General features: G+C 43.9%; 1 long non-coding RNA gene across 1 annotated transcript; it reads left to right on the plus strand.

Moving 5' to 3' along the window:
* Positions 1-407: 407 nt before the first annotated feature.
* LOC131383001 (uncharacterized) lies at positions 408-807 on the plus strand. The gene is made up of 2 exons (XR_009212652.1): positions 408-484; positions 663-807. It is a non-coding gene; the product is annotated as an uncharacterized LOC131383001 (long non-coding RNA).
* Positions 808-14,940: the final 14,133 nt, after the last annotated feature.

Raw genomic sequence — 14,940 nt, forward strand, 5'->3', positions numbered from 1 at the left:
ACTTGAACTTCTACCACCATTCTGCTATTGTTGTCAAATATTTATTTTTCCACTGCCATTGCTTATTGTTTTTATTATATTTTCCTACAATTAGTGCTTATTTAGATTTACCTAGTACTGTGAAGTAAACGTTTGTGTTCCCTCAAAATTCATATGATGGTGTTTGAAGATGGAGCCTTTGGGAAGAAACTAGGTTTAGATGAGGTCATAAGGTGATGTGGTTTGGCTGTGTCCCCACCCAAATCTCATCTTGAATTATAGCTCCTATAATTCTCACATGTTGTGGGAGGGACCCGGTGGGAAAACCGAATCATGGTGGTTTCACCCGTACTGTTCTCATGGTAGTAAATAAGTCTCACAAGATCTGATGATTTTATAAAGGGTTTCCCTTTTCACTTAGCTCTCATTCTCTCGTCTGCTGCCATGTAAGACGTGCCTTTCACCTTCCACCATGGTTGTGAGGCTTCCCCAGCCACCTGGAACTGTGTGAGTCCATTAAACTTCTTTTTCTTTATGAATTACCCAGTCTTAGGTATGTCTTTATCAGCACATGAAAACAGACTAATACATAAGGGAAAAGCCCCTTTCATGGGCTTAGTACCCTTATAAAGAGAAGAGATTTTTCTCTGTCTTCTCTCCTCTCTCTCTCTGCATGTACCAAGGAAAGTCTTTGTGAGGACAAGCTAGAAGGTGGCCATCTGCAAGCCAGGAAAGGAGCACCCCCCAGAAGCTGACCATGCTGGCATCCAGATCTCAGACTTCCAGCCTCCAGTACTGTGAAAAAATAAATTTCAGTTGTTCAAGCCACCCAGTCTATGGTTGGTTTTTGTTTTTGTTTTGTGAAGACAGGGTCTCACTATGTTGCCCAGGCTGGCCTCGAACTCCTGGACTCAAGCAATCTTCCGGCCTTAGCCTATGAAGTAGCTGGGACTACAGACATATACAGGCACTGCACCCAGCTATAGTATTGTGTTGTGGCAGTCCAAGCTGACTAACCCACCTATGTTTTCTACCCATATGTTCCTCTGCTCACTTATAGCTTCTTTTCCACCACTCTTTCATTCAAGATTCCATTTCCTTTTTCCTGAAGTTTTAATAATTATTTCAGTAAGGGTCTGTGACTGATAAACTCTTAGTCTTTGTTTACCTGAAAATGTCTTTATTTTGCTATCAGTGTTGCCTGATGTGGGATTCTACAGTGGGATAGAATTCTAGGATGATAATATTTTCTCTTAACATTTTGAAAATATTCCATTGTCTTCCAGCCTCTACCTTTGCTAGTGAGAAGGCTGCTAACTGTCCAATTGCTATTCATTTGTAGGTATTTTTTTTCTTTCTTATTACTTTTAAGATTTTTCTCTTTATGCTTGTATTGCAGTTTCATTATATCTAATTGTAGATTTAATTGTTTATTACACTTGGGACTACATGTGCTTTTAAAATCTAAATATTCATATTTTTCATCTGCTCCAAACTATTATTAGCCATTATATCACTTCTAATACTATCACTTTTCCATTTTCTCATTATCACCTTCAGGAATTCCTATTAGAAACATGTTGGACTTCTCAGTCTAGCTTCACATTTCTTAACTTCTGTTTCATATTTCCCATCCTCTATTTCACATTTCCCATCTTTTTATCTCTCAGTGCTGCATTCTGGATTATTTCCTTAGATAATCTTTCAGTTCATGAATATCTCTTTAGCTGTGTCTAAATGCTGTTTAACTCATTAAATACATTTTTAAATTGCAGTGACTTTATTTATTTTTATTACTAAACTTGTATTTGGTTCTACGTTCAAATTTCCTTGTTCTTGTTTCATTTTATCTTCTAGATTATGGTTTCTATTGCTTCTTGACTCTCTTTATTTTAAACATATTGATTTACTATCATCTTTTAAATTGTTCTATTAGCTCTTGATTCTACTGATTCTCTCTCATAATACATTATTACCTGGTGTGAAATAACAAAATTTATGTCTGTGAACTCTTCTTCGGGGGAATTGTTTTTTTTCCCCATGTCTTACGTGCTTTAGAATGTGGAAATATCCCCAAAGAATAATTGTACATTTTCTTCTGTGAGAACCACAGGTATTTTATTGACAGGACCAGTTTTAGCTTTAATTTCTGAGCTTGCAGATGTTTCCACCACACCCATATGTGTTCACGTGTTGTAGAGTTGGAATCCTTATTTTTCATTCAATTCCATATTCTAACACTTCCCGCAGACTTCTAGGAAGAATAAAAGTTTCCTTGTTTATTCCCTGGGATGGTAGGATTATTATTTCCCCCATTCACTGAAGTGGGTGCTCTTCCAGATCCCAGGTGATCATTACAACCCAAGCTCCTAGCCTTTGGTCCTATATTTGGGTCTGATTCTTTACCCAACCATCAATAAGCCCCATGATCCTGGCTGTAATTCCCATCTTTGTTTCTAGAGAGTAAGGTTTTCCCCTCTTGATTTTGAACTTGGTTCTGGATTTAATAACAGTTCATCCAGCATTTTCAGGTGTTGGTAATGTTTGTGGGTTCTATGTTAGCTTAAACTACCCTGATACTGGAGGATGAAGTTTAAATTGGTCTAAGGTGTTGAAAACTGAATTTGCCGTTTCTTCCCATGGTTTTCTACTTTTTCTGCAAGCACCATTCCCGCAAAACAGAATCATCATTCACTTTTCCCTCTCCACTACTTCTTGCATCCCAATGAGTAATGATGTTCCTATTGGTTCCATATTGCTGTCACTTTCATCTGTGGCAGTATTGTGCTGTACAATTGGTCGGCTGACGGTCAGTGGTTTGAAGCCTCGACATGTGTGTGGATCAGTATAACTTAGTGAAACATGGGGAATCTATCTTCCCTTCCAATAGGCTGACTCGGTGAATAAAACCAATCAATCATCAATTAATAAGATGAAGTTGAAATTAGCAAGAACTTTCTCGTGTTTACAGTACTGGTGAAAAACATTGGCCCAGCAGAGGGAGCTAAAATACCACAGATAAGACCCTAGGTTTGTAGCTCACTGTGTTGGACACTTGGGGGCAGTGTGGGTGAAGATGACACCCTTAGACCTGGGCCCTGTGTTTCAGAGCAACGATTGGCAAACTTTTTCCGTAAAAGGCCAGATAGTAAATATTTTAGAATTTGTAGGCTACATGTAGTTTCTGATGCACGATCTTTTTGTAAAACAACCTTTAAAAACATTCTTAGTTCATGGGCCATAAAAAAAAAAAAAAAAAAAACAGGTCACAGGCTGGATTTGCTCCAAGAGCCATATTTTACAAACTCCTGCTTTAGAGGACTCTACCTAACACAAGCACAAAAGTAAACAGCAAATGTATTAAAGAAAATAATAATGGCTCTGTCACTTGGAATCTAGTCCTCAGTGCTAGCAGGGCATGACCCAAATCCCTAAACATCCACTCTCACTGCTGATACTGTTCAGGCCCCAGGAACATTCCTTTCCATAACTATTGTCCACTACCCTCAAAACACAAGGCAACTGCTTCTCAATGCACTGAAGTTTTCTGGTTTTGCATTTTTAGACAGTCTTGCTCTGCTGCCCAGGCTGGAGTGCAATGGCACAATCTCGGCTCACTGCAACCTTCGCCTCTCGGGTTCAAGTGATTCTCCTGTCTCAGCCTCCCGAGTAGTTGGGACTACAGGTGTGCGCCACCACACCTGGCTAATTTTTGTATTTTTAGTATAGATGGGGTTTCATCATGTTGGCCAGGCTGATCTCGAACTCCTGACCTCAGGTGATCTGCCCACCTCAGCCTCCCAAAGTGCTGGGATTATAAGCATGAGCCAACACACCCGGCCATACTGAAGTTTTTTTAGTTGTTCCATTGCAGTGATAGAGGCAGACATTGCATTAAAACACAGGAAGGATTTGAGCAGCAGAAGGGCTTAACTAGGAGTAAAGACGAATTAATTTGTCAGATCTTATTTCTTGGGAAGTAGGAAGGCAACAGATTCTTACATAAGGAATCGTAGTTCTCAGTGGGGCTGGGTGTAGGGAAACCCTGCCCTGGAATCTAACAGAGCAGATGCCCAGTTTTAATTTGAATTTACCAAAGCCAAGTATAGGCTTCCCGGGGGACAGGAAAAAGCAACAAAAACAAGAAACCCCACAAGCCCACAAACCGCATGTGTGCTGTGATTCATTCTATTGATGACACGATATGAATAGACTTCACTGAAGAACTTCCTGATTTGGAAAAAGTAGTGCAGCACATACCACTCTGAGACTGGACTACCGACCTGGCAAAACTCCAGGCCCCACCAGCTTGACAGGTGAAGGCCTTAGGTATATCTTGGTCTGGAGCTCCATGGAACAGTTCTTTAAAGCTTGAAATGCCATGTTAACTCTGGGTCCACCCTGAGATAAAAAGGAAGGACAGGAATTTGATGAGGTGATTGAGTCTACTTACATCTGGGTGTACTTTTGGACTATATGTCAGAGTACAGGCACATGCAAAAAGGCCGTTGTTGAAAGTAGAGAAGAGTAACAGAAGGTTCTAGCTGAAATTCACAAGTTAGGGCTCAGATTGGTCTATTGCATCCTCACAGGCACAGTGCTCCTGAGCTATGGGAAGTGTTGGTGATGGAGTCTACACTGAATGAGGACTGACCCTGCAAAAGACAGGTGTCCAGAACTGCCAATGGGGCTTTTGGTGCAGATGTGGCCCAAGGCAGCTACTCAACCACTCTCCCTTTGAAAGACCGTTACTGAGCAGTCCACCACTGGGCATTGTTTGGGGTTAGACCACTAATTAATAAGCAAATAAGTCTAAATCAGAGATGTCAATTGTGTCTCGAGTGATGTCAGAAAGACATTCAAATGAGGAACGGCCTGATAAACAAAATGTGTTGATTACAGGGAAATAGTCATATTCAGGAAAAGAAAAACAATTACCCAGGAAAGATACATAAGATCCACAAGCAAGTGATTTAGTCCCCATCCCCTAGGGCAGCCATAACCTCACAGTATAATCTAAATCCAGCAACAGAGACTCGGGCCCCATTGTATAAATCTTTGAATTCAAAAGCACTAGTCGGCACCTTTCTGAAGGTGGAACTCAATTAACTGGGAAAGGCTGGAACTAGAAGAATGCAACATTCTGTCCAGCCAACAGAAGGCCCCTGATAGAAGTATGGCAAGTCTAAGTCAGGCCAACGGACTAAGGTATGTATGACATGGTAACTGTACACATGTAAATCCTACCAGCAATTATACCATATGTAATTCCATGGACTCCTGGTCCATAGTCAATAAACTAACTGATCTGGCAAGTGAATCACAGAAAACCCTATTTACATTTCTTCCTTTTCATGGGACAGGACTTCATGGTTGAATTTTAGAGACTGGTTGTTCATGCTGATGCCCCTTAATCTTAAAAGGAGGGAAGTATGTCTTTGAATGTAGTCACTAGAGTCCACAAGATGACACGTTGGGCCACAAGCCATGCACATTCACGCTCACAAACAACATAATCCCCACCTGCATCTGTTGCCACTTGTGTCACCCAGGATGGTCCAGATTGCCAACAGAAATGGGTTCATGTGCCTTTGGTGGGGGAATATACTTTGAGGGTTTATGGCCCATCACAGAGTTGGCAGGCTGCCTATCCTGGACATATCACAGAGCAAGGGAAATTTAAAGACTTTTTAAAAACTGGTATTGACAATGTTTCTGGTTTGAGCTTTGCCCGTTCTGCAACTAAAGATCTGACCCAGAGTACTATAAAAAGACTGGCAGCCCAGATAATTCACCAACATGATATCAACTTACACATCAACAGCTCACGGATCACTTTTCACAGCATGAATGGGACAAGAGTAGACCAAGAAATACAATCTCAAATGACCTCTTCATATTTCACATCACTTCTACAAAGCAGCACAATTTTGAAAAAAAATTGCAATGTGTGCTTGAAGGAACAAAATGTTGATGAGAAAGACACAGAGGCCTAACTTTCCAGGGTAGGAGGAGCACGAGAGCAAGTCAACAGCGGAGCATTGTCTAAGGCATAGGTTGAGAAATGGAGAGATAAGGAAACCTTTGCAGGACTAGCGATTTGATTGTGTTCCCTAAAGTAGGAATAATATAAATTAATTTAATTTCACTTGTTGGAACCCTGAAGGCATTTATGAGCTGTATTGAAAAATCTGGTGTTTTCAAGACACACCCTACCCAGTGGAGAGGACCCAGTTAGAATATACTTATTAAGTCATTTGAAAGTACCTTGGGAAGGACACATGAAGTAGGTTTAACAGTGTTACTTTTGCTGCTCACTATTTGAAGGATAACAGAGAAGGAATCCAATACTCCTCCTTTGATAGGAGCAAGGGAATGGGCTCAGGGATCCCAGTGGGGGAAATAAAGATGGTAGCAGAAAGAATTGGAGCCACCAGAAATACTGCTGTACCAAATGATGCTACTTTTGCCCTTTACCTTTAAAATAAGTTACTAGTAAAATTATTTCTTAGCAATATTTTTAGATATGTCTTCAGTCTTAGATGAGAGATGATGGCATCAGAGTTGATTCTACCAAACTGGAACACATTTAATGTTATTGTCTTGGTAAAACTGGGCCCAGAGTACACTTGGCTGAGCTGGATGGGCAAGGAGGCGGAACCGTTGTGAACGTAGCCAATTCCTAACGTAATGCTGGCACATTAGGACATGGTCTGTTGCTTGAACTTTTATGTTAGATTAAGATTTGCATGATACTCAGTGAAATAAAAATCATGGAAATGGTGATATCTGACAAAGTCTACATCAGGATATTTAACTCCAGTCACCAGTTAATGTGGTAAGCTTAGGGAAAAAATGACCCAAGGAAGTCAAGCAGAACTACAAGTTGAGGAGGGACAATTATAGTTAACTCTAAATCATCCCAACAGCATCATTAAAATGCTACAAATGTACCACCAGGATGGCTAAAACAAAAAAGATAGAAAATGTTTGTGAGAATGTAAAATAACTGGAGCTCACACACACTGCTGGTGGGAGTGTAAACTGGAAGATCCGCTTTGGAGATGTATTTAGTAGTGCTTACTAAAGGTGGACACATACACATTCTATGACCCAACCAATGCTCCTCCTAAGTATACATTCAGGGACGTACATATATATGTTCATTTAAGCACAAGCACACAAATATTCATAGCAACACAATTTACAACAGCAAATAGCTGGAAACCACCCTTAAACACATAATTTGGATAACACAGAATTGATAAACTGCTGTCTATTTATATAATGGAACATTATATAATGAAACATTATTCAGCAATGAGTATGAATAATCTACCACCACACATAACAATACAGAAGAATCTTGCAAACTTAATACTGAATGAATGAAGTCAGACACAAATGAATATGTACTGTGTGGTTCCACAAAGTTCACAAACAGACAAAACTAATTTGTGGTGTTAGAAGTTGGGATAGTGTTTACTGTTATGGGAGGGGTGACTGGAAGGAGGTATGATAGGGCTTAAAAGGTGTTGGTAATGCCTATTTCTTGAGGTAGGTTACATTGATCAGTTCAACTTTGAAAATGTATTGTGTTCTTTGCTTTATGCTTGTAAGACTTAAATTAAAAGTTTATTTTATGGCCAGACGCAGTGGTTCACACTTGTAATCCTAGCACTTTGGGAGGCCGAGGCGGGCGGATCACCTGAGATCAGGAGTTTGAGACCAGCCTGGCCAACATGGTGAAACCTCGTCTCTACTAAAAACACAAAAAATTAGCTGGGCTTGGTGGCACATGCCTATAGTCCCAGCTACTTGGGAGGCTGAGGCAGGAAAATCACTTGAACCCGGGAGGCAGAGGTTACAGTGAGCTGAGATGGCACCACTGCACTCCAGCCTGGGTGACAGAGCAAGACTGTCTCAAAAACAAAAAACAAACAAGTTTATATTAAAAGGTACTAGTTCAAACTTTGGAAGCAAGGAGGGAAAAATCAAACTAGAGCAATGTTATCAAGCACAGAGTAGCATTGTTAGGCACTGAGATGTTTTGTGGATTCTGTTCCTTCTTACTGGTCAAACATGGGTAGGAATAGTTTGTTTTCCGTCTTCCATGTTTGTCCTTTGTATTTCCCATATGGGAGAATGGCAATTGTTGAAGCAATGAGGCTATGAGGACACTCAACATGGGTCAAGGTGGGCTGTAGGATGGGCCCTGCCTGGTCTAAGGCTTGTTAGCTTGGCTCCTGGATCTATCTAGGGAACCCACCCTGCTCTAGGTCCATAGCCCTGAGTTCTGGAACATCCTTGGTCTAGTCCCAGTGATACTGGGGAGTTGGTACAGAAGGTAATAAATGGGGGCTGTATTCATGCCTGAGCAAACTACACTGGACTGGGCCCCATCATCGCATTGTGCTGTGTAATGCCACCAGTGCTCCAGAGCAGGTGGTGCTGGGCACAGCTCCAGGCCAGCCCATGCACAGATGCCATGGCCCTAGGTGTTTCAGGTTGAGCTGGGAAGTAGATGGTTAAGGCTCCCTAAAGATCTCAAGTGACCTTCCCTCTCTTACAGTGTACCACCGACAACTGCACCCCATCCACAGGCCACCCCTCCACCTGCCTACTTTGGGTGAGGATGCTGGGCTCTGTCCCTAAGCCTGTGGTGATCTCTCTGCCAACAATCCTGAGTGTGCTGACTTTCTTCTTGACCCTTTAGATAAGCCAACCTGACTTTCAGAGCCTGCTCCAAGCCACTAGTTCCTCTCCCAAGATGATACAATTGAGTTTAGCAAGAGTCATGCTTCATGGTGGGATAAACACAGGGACACAACTCTCCAAAATGAGCAAGCTAAGCTGGCAGCGCCCACTAACAGAGTGGTGCTGAGCCCTAGTCCGGCATGTTGGTTCTCCCATTAATCTGAGCCCACTGCGAACGTTTATCAATATGGCACTTGTGCATCTATGAAGAACTTGTAGTAGAGTGCCTGGAAAACTCTAAGTGTTCAGTAACCACGATCTGTTGCTACCATCGCCGCCACCACCACCATCGTTGTCACCACTACCCCCGTGATGTGTCTCTCTCCTCTTTATAGTCCCAACACAACTCTTGGAACCTGCCAGATGTTCAACTAATGATGTTTAGTGAATTAATATAAAGCAGGAGTACTACTTGCTGCCCTCTCTACTTCCTAGGATTGGCTGGAGGAATGCTTGAGCCCTTCCTCCTTGATATATGCAGGAGTGTTTCCAACAACACCCATTTTCACTCTCCATCCTTTCCATTGAGCAGCCCAGTCCCTCTCCTGCTCATCATTCTGTTTTATTTTCTTCATTGCACTTACAATTCGCTGAGATTTGCCTTTTCCATTTGCTTATTAGCATCTTTCTCTCCCCACCCTACCTTACCACGCATGTCCACTAGAACGTTAGCTCTGTGAAGGCAGAATCCTTCTCTGTCTCATCTACCGCAGTATCTTAAAGTCCAGGATCTTGCCTGGCAGGAAGTTGGATAATGAATGTTGAATGAATGAATGCACTCAGGAGTCCCTGTTGCGGACTCCTGCTCCCAGCCATCCCCCTTGCTCTGTTACCTCTCAGATCCTCTTCTGCCATTTCTCAGTGAATTTTGGAGAGTTGGTGTTCACCTGGCTGGCATTGAGTGTCCACTCAGGGCATTTCCGGGGGGAAGGGAAAGCATGGCCAGAGAAGTTACCACAAAAGCAAATGTACCTCCCTGGAGAATGGGCAGCCTGGAGGGAGGGAAAGGATGCAGTTACCCATGAGGTCCTCTAGCACTGGCCTGCCACTGGCCCCAAGGAGGGCCTTCAATCCCAAGTCCTAGCCCAATTTGTTTATTTATTTTTTATGTATTTATTTTTTTGAGACAGAGTTTTTCTCTTGTTGCCCAGGCTGAAGTCCAATGGCTCAGTCTCGGCTCACTGCAACCTCCGCCTCCTGGGTTCAAGCGATTCTCGTGCCTGAGCCTCCCGAGTAGCTGGGATTACAGGCACTCACTACCAGGCTCAGCTAATTTTTGTATTTTTAGTAGAGATGGGGTTTCACCATGCTGGCCAGACTAATCTCAAACTCCTGACCTCAGGTGATCCACCTGCCTTGGCCTCCCAAAGTGCTGGGATTACAGGTGTGAGCCACTGGGCCTGGCCTAGCCCAATTTAGAAGCAAACCATGACCCCTCTGTTCTCAGTTGCATAGAGATCCTACCAAGGTTCAAGGCAGACCCATGAGCCCTGTCAAACTTTGGACAGGGAGGAGAGGGAGGCAGGGAGGCACCCAGACCCACACCTGGGCCTGGAGATGCAAACCCAGAGGAAGGAGTCAGGCCCTGAGAAAGAATCTGGGTATGGCACAGAGCCCAGTGAACACACCTAGTGGGTGCCATTCTCTGCCCCAGCCCCAGAGAACCCTTCCCAGGCCCCAGGCCCAGAGCGGAGCTCCCACGCATGCAACGCCCAGCAATCAATTCTGCCACTATCAAGAGCTGCACAGCTGAAAATCTGGATTGCCAGATTCTTTTGTGTCTTTAGAAACCAAGAGCAATCCAAGATCTTCAGGCTCCTTCTTATCGCAGGGCAGTAAGATATGTCCTTTGTCAGGGCATGTTCCCAGCCCAGCCCTCCTCACTCCTGCTGGGCTTCTCACTTTGGCCTCTGTGAGAACTTCTAGCAGTGCCTGCCCCACCTGCCTTCCCACAGAGGTCAAGGCAACCTGGTAAGTCAACCTCCAGCCACCCCTCTTACTAGAGGGTCAGAGGCTCTCAAGGCTTCCCGAGCCTGCCAACTGTGGACATTAGAATTTGGGGGTAGGAAGGTGGGACAGAGGGACTGTGGCATCTTGACTGCATTTGTCACTGTGGCCCACCTAGTCCAGGTACTTTTTCTGAATACTAGAAGGGTATTTTTGAATCAGTGCTTCAAGAAGAAAGCATAAAGGATGATTCTTGAGAAAGAACACATTTTATGTGAAGAAAATATAGTTTATGAAAGAGTTTTGCTGCTGAAATGGACTTTGTGGCCTGGTGAACATTAGGATGAGTGATGCCTGGGCATTGACCAGGCAAGTCCGTGGGCTTGTCTGGTTATGGGCCCAGCATGGGGATTGCCTAAAGCTCCTCAGATACATCTAATGTGCAGCCATCCATGAGAACAGCTGGTCTAGAGTCACAAATCTAGACCCACAAGTCTCCACAAGAGAATGGAGCACAGTACATTGTGCACATGGGGTTGGAACAAAACAGTGCCGCTATGTATATGTGTATAAATGTGTATATGTGTGTGTATATTTTTTATTTTAAAATTATGAATCTGTCTGCTGTCTGGGAGGTGTGCCCCACATTTCAGGTATAGGAGCAAAGTCAGACACGATCCCTGTGACAGAGGTTTCCTGTCTAGTGAGGAAGGACAATAACAATAACTAATAACAAACTCTGATTAAGTGCTGTAAAAGGAAGTTATACAGTGCTTTGCAATCATGTAACAGAAAAGACTGTCCCAGTTTAGGATGATGGAGATAAGGAACTGATGGGGACAGGAGGCAGAGAAATTCTAGGCAGAAAAGGGCAGGTCCCTGGTGAAAACCCCACCCTCAAGCCAAAAAGCCTGAAACTGCGGCCCAAAGTGAGAACTTCTATCCTGTTTTCCCGCTTGAATGTTGCCTTTTCCTAAACTACCCATGGCCCCACCCTGCCACATCCTGTGCCTATAAAAACCCCAGACTCAGTTGGAGAGGAGCAGAGACTGTGGCTGGATGTTGGAGAGAAACGGCTTGACTTCAGAGGGACAGCTTGATGGCATAACTTCAGAGAAGAACCCAGCCAGAGACAGCTGGACTTCAGGGCAAGATTACCTACCGCCACCCCCAGTCCCCTTTTCAGCTCCCCTTTCTGCTGACAGCCATTTTCATCAGCAATAAAATCGCCTGCATTTACTATCCTTCAATTCGTTCATGCGACCTCATTTTTCCTGGAAGCTGGACAAGAGTTCAGGAGCCACAAGTGTGGATACAAAAGGCTGTCACACCGGCCCTTTGTCCTCACTGGCGTAGGGCAGCTGCCTCACATGAAAAGGCAGAGGGTCCACTGAGCTGTTAACACTTAAGCTGTCTGTGGATGGAACAGCTAAAAGCACTGTACCATGCCCTCTGGGACTTTGGGGGTCACAGGCACCTCCACCTGGATGTTGCTGCAGGGCCCACATGGAGTTTGTTCCTGCAGGTGCTGAAGCAGCCAGCTGGTTCCAGCACTCATTAGACCAGTTCCCACCTCATTTGCTCGCATGCTTCCTCCCAGGAGGAGTTGAAAGCAGTGGGCTGAGTAACTGAGGCACCCCTGCTGTGAGTCCCATGAAGGGGTCAGGGAAATATCCTGCTTTAGAATATCCTGCTTCAGGCCTGAGATGTCAAAGGCACCATGTCTAACTTTGCCCCTCATAGTATCTATCATGCCAGAAACATAGCAGGCGTTCCGTAAATGTGAGCATGACTGCCTCTGTTCTCAGTGGCTCTTCCCCACCCCAACCTCCACCTCCAGCTGGTTATCGTTTGTCAAGTGCCACGGCCTTGCTGGCTTCCTAAGAAAGTTAACTACCCCTTTCTCCTGCTACCACATCACTTAGAATGTAATAATATGACCACGCTGGTTTTAATTATTTATTCACATCTCTAATTCCCCTTTTAAGACTCTCATCTCCTTGAACGCAAGAACTATGGGGGAATCCCAGTGTCCACGTATGGCAGGAAATCATGTGGCATGAGAGTAACGGCTGCTAGTACCTTGGTTTCAGGACTCACTAATGCTACAGCATCAAGGATGGAGGTCGCGCCTACAGGGAACTGACAGCATTTAAAGCCTTCCAGTTACGAAGATCCAGGGATTCCCTGACCTACAGAGAATCTTCTCCCAGGAGACAGATGCCCTGCGTTGCATCCAGAATACGATACTAACATTGCCTCCATTTTCCAATACACCAAAACTGCCCACCTCTGGGGGAAGTATAAGTCACTTAATGCTATGGACCAAATGCCTGTATCCCCCCAAAATTCTTATGTTGAAGCCTTAACCCCCAATATGGTGTTATTTGGAAGTGGGGCCTTTGGGAGCTATTTAAGTTTACGTGAGGTCAGGATGGTAACGCCCTTGTGATGGGATCAGTGCCCTTATAAGAAGAGACTCTTTTCCCCTCCCCACCCCTGCCATGTAAGTACACAGCACAGAAAGTGGCTGTCTGCAAGCCAATAGAGGGCCGTCACCAGAGCCCGACCATGCTGGCACCCTGATTTCAGACTTCCACCCGCCAAAACTGTAATAACATTTCTGTTGTTTCAGCTACCCAGTCTATTGTCTTTTGAGCAGACTAAGACACTTAGCAAACAAGATGGAATGGGAAACAGGTCAGTCACTTAATCTGTCTACACCTGAGTTTCTTCCTCTGTACAATAAGCCAAATAATCATACCTGCCTCAAATGGTGTAGTGAGCATTACATGTTTTGTAAGTCATACAGTGCTCATTCATGCATTGCCCGTACTGTTATTATCTTATAGGAAGGGGAAACAGGTGAGGTATTGGGCTCGGCCCCTGTGTTCAGGCTGCTGCCCCACCTCACTTAAAGTGAATCATGGAGTGGACCTGAGATTTTCCTCTTTACCATTTATCAGCAACAGTTTACCCTTGTTTCTCCCCACTCTACAGGGACGAGGTATGAGGAAATCAACTGCAAATAAGCCCACTTAGATCTGGAGGCCTCTGGGAGGACACAGAGCGAAGCCTATTCAACTGCCCTGGTTGGATCTGCAGGTCTCAAGGAGGTCACCAAGGCCTGATAAAGGACAGCAGGGGGTTGCAGTAACTGAAGGAGATGGGGTGCTCTCAAGGTAACTTGGAGAGTGACTAATTATGTCAGATATGCTTCCTCCAGATTTCATTAGAACACATGGGGAATGCATGAAAATTTACAGCTGCACTCTTAGGCAAAAACCAAGGTTCAGGCATAATTGCTACTAATTACCTCATTGATGAGATTAATTGAGGAAAATATTCTTGATTACCTGCCACATGCTTTACCCTCTAAACCAGAACTTGCCAGGTGACCTTATCAATTATCCATTGAAGTCCATGGCTACATCACTGTGAAAAACAGTAGGCCATCATCCGACTCCCCACCTTCCCACTCTACTTTTGCCTCTCTTGATTCCCTAATATTAATGTGCATAAGAATCACCTGGGGATTCTGTTAAAATGTCCAGAACCCTGAGAGGTTCTGACCTTTCAGTAGGTCTGGAAGAGCGCCCAGAAAAATGCATTTTTGGTTTGGTTTTTGTTTTTGTTTTGGAGATAGGATTGCATTCTGTCGCCCAAGCTGAAGTACAGTGGTATGATCATAGCTCACTACAGCCTCGACCTTCTGAGCTCAAGCAATCCTCCTGCTTCAGCCTCCTGAGTGGCTGGGACTGCAGGTGCAAAAAACCATGCCCAGCTTTTTTTTTTTCACTTTTATTTTTGTAGAGGTGGGATCTCACTATGTTGCTCAGGATGGTCTTGAACTCCTGGACTCAAGTGATCCTCCCACCTTGGCCTCCCAAAGTACTAGAATTACAGTCATGAGCCACCACAGCTAGCCAAAAGCTGTGTTTTTGTTTTTTGCATTTATTTTGTAGTCAAGTGAAGCAGTAGGAGCAGAAAAGGAACAAAGAAATATGTAGCTGGCTGTGATTAGTTGTAAAGGTGTGTTTTTACAAGCACTTCAGATGATGCTAACGCAGGTGGTCCAGGGTCCACACCAGGCTACATTCTTTCAGAGATGACAGTCTTGGCTTGTAACACAAGAAAAGAGGAGAATTCCAGAATTCTGAATTTTTTAATCACTTAACAAGAAATATAAATGAATGGAGAGGATAAAAGTGGCCAAAACTGTTCATGATAAAGGAAGTCAGTGGTCTTTACAAAATC

The sequence above is a fragment of the Hylobates moloch genome, unplaced genomic scaffold (genome assembly GCF_009828535.3).
Source record: "Hylobates moloch isolate HMO894 unplaced genomic scaffold, HMol_V3 SCAFFOLD_1, whole genome shotgun sequence".
NCBI classification, from domain to species: domain Eukaryota; kingdom Metazoa; phylum Chordata; class Mammalia; order Primates; family Hylobatidae; genus Hylobates; species Hylobates moloch.